Below are 2,447 nucleotides of genomic sequence, written 5' to 3'. Positions count from 1 at the left end.
CAACATCAATCACAGCCTTTGCTGTGGCTAGGAAGGGTCTGCCAAAGATGATGGATTCATCCATGCACTTCCCAGTCTCTAGGACTATGAAATCAGCAGGGATGTAATGGTCTTCAACTTTTACCAGAACATCCTCTACAAGTCCATAAGCTTGTTTTCTTGAATTGTCTGTCATCTCTAGTGAGATTTTTGCAGCTTGCACCTCAAAGATCCCTAGCTTCTCCATTACAGAGAGAGGCATGAGGTTTACACTTGACCCTAGGTCACACAAGGCCTTCTTGAAGGTCATGGTGCCTATGGTACAAGGTATTGAAAACTTCCCAGGATCCTGTCTCTTTTGAGGCAGTTTCTGCCTAGACAAGTCATCCAGTTCTTTGGTGAGCAAAGGAGGTTCATCCTCCCAAGTCTCATTTTCAAATAACTTGTCATTCAGCTTCATGATTGCTCCAAGGTATTTAGCAACTTGCTCTTCAGTGACATATTCATCCTCTTCAGAGGAAGAATACTCATCAGAGCTCATGAATGGCAGAAGTAAGTCAAATGGAATCTCTATGGTCTCATTTTGAGCCTCAAATTCCCATGGTTCCTCATTGGGGAACTCATTGGAGGCCAGTGGACGTCCATTGAGGTCTTCCTCAGTGGCGTTCACTGCCTCTTCTTCCTCCCAAAATTCGGCCATGTTGATGGCTTTGCACTCTCCTTTTGGATTTTCTTCTGTATTGCTTGGAAGAGTACTAGGAGGGAGTTCAGTAATTTTCTTGCTCAGCTGACCCACTTGTGCCTCCAAATTTCTAATGGAGGACCTTGTTTCAGTCATGAAACTTTGAGTGGTTTTGATTAGATCAGAGACCATGGTTGCTAAGTCAGAGTTATTCTGCTTAGAACTCTCTGTCTGTTGCTGAGAAGATGATGGAAAAGGTTTGCTATTGCTAAACCTGTTTCTTCCACCATTATTATTGTTGAAACCTTGTTGAGGTCTCTATTGATCCTTCCATAAAAAATTTGGATGATTTCTCCATGAAGGATTATAGGTGTTTCCATAGGATTCTCCCATGTAATTCACCTCTTCCATTGAAGGGTTCTCAGGATCATAAGCTTCTTCCTCAGATGAAGCTTCCTTAGTACTGCTTGGTGCATTTTGCATTCCAGACAGACTTTGAGAAATCATATTGACTTTTTGAGTCAATATTTTGTTCTGAGCCAATATGGCATTCAGAGTGTCAATCTCAAGAACTCCTTTCTTCTGACTAGTCCCATTGTTCACAGGATTCCTTTCAGAAGTGTACATGAATTGGTTATTTGCAACCATTTCAATCAGCTCTTGAGCTTCTGTAGGCGTCTTCTTCAGATGAAGAGATCCTCCAGCAGAGCTATCCAAAGACATTTTGGATAGTTCAGACAGACCATCATAGAAAATACCTATGATGCTCCATTCAGAAAGCATATCAGATGGACACTTTCTGATTAATTGTTTGTATCTTTCCCAAGCTTCATAGAGGGATTCTCCTTCCTTCTGTCTGAAGGTTTGGACTTCCACTCTAAGCTTACTCAATTTTTGAGGTGGAAAGAACTTTGCCAAGAAGGCATTGACTAGCTTTTCCCAAGAGTCCAGGCTTTCTTTAGGTTGTGAGTCCAACCATGTCCTAGCTCTGTCTCTTACAGCAAAAGGGAATAGCATAAGTCTGTAGACCTCAGGGTCAACCCCATTAGTCTTGACAATGTCACAGATTTGCAAGAATTCAGCTAAAAACTGATGAGGATCTTCCAATGGAAGTCCATGGAACTTGCAATTCTGTTGCATTAGAGAAACTAATTGAGGCTTAAGCTCAAAGTTGTTTGCTCCAATGGCAGGGATAGAGATGCTTCTCCCATAGAAGTCGGGAGTAGGTGCAGTAAAGTCACCCAGCACCTTCCTTGCATTGTTGGCATTGTTGTTTTCGGCTGCCATGAGTTCTTCTTCTTTGAAGAATTCGGTTAGGTCCTCTACAGAGAGTTGTGCCTTAGCTTCTCTCAGCTTTCGCTTCAAGGTCCTTTCAGGTTCAGGATCAGCCTCAACAAGAATGCTTTTGTCTCTGCTCCTGCTCATAAGAAAGAGAAGAGAACAAGAAAATATGGAATCCTCTATGTCACAGTATAGAGATTCCTTGAGGTGTCAGAGGAAAAGAAAAATAGAAGACAGAAGTAGAAAATTCGAACTTATCAAAGAAGATGGAGTTCGAATTTTGCATTAAGGAATAGTGTTAGTCCATAAATAGAAGGATGTGAGAAGAAGGGAAGCAATTTTCGAAAATTAAGTAAAAGATTTTGAAAACATTTTGAAAAAAAAAACACTACTTGATTTTCGAAAATAAAAGTGGGAAAGAAGTAAAGTGATTTTGAAAAAGATTTTGAAATTAGAAATCAAAAAGATTTGATTGAAAACTATTTTGAAAAAGATGTGGTTAAGA

The 2,447-nt window shown here is 40.4% G+C and overlaps 1 non-coding gene across 1 annotated transcript; it reads left to right on the top strand.

Moving 5' to 3' along the window:
- Positions 1-1,438: 1,438 nt before the first annotated feature.
- Positions 1,439-1,546, top strand: LOC112700212 (small nucleolar RNA R71). The gene has a single exon (XR_003153126.1). It is a non-coding gene; the product is annotated as a small nucleolar RNA R71 (small nucleolar RNA).
- The last annotated feature ends 901 nt before the right edge of the window (positions 1,547-2,447 follow it).

This window comes from Arachis hypogaea, chromosome 6, assembly GCF_003086295.3.
Source record: "Arachis hypogaea cultivar Tifrunner chromosome 6, arahy.Tifrunner.gnm2.J5K5, whole genome shotgun sequence".
In the NCBI taxonomy this organism is placed as follows: domain Eukaryota; kingdom Viridiplantae; phylum Streptophyta; class Magnoliopsida; order Fabales; family Fabaceae; genus Arachis; species Arachis hypogaea.
Note: the sequence above shows the minus strand (reverse complement) of the source record. Positions and strands in the feature narration are given on the sequence as shown.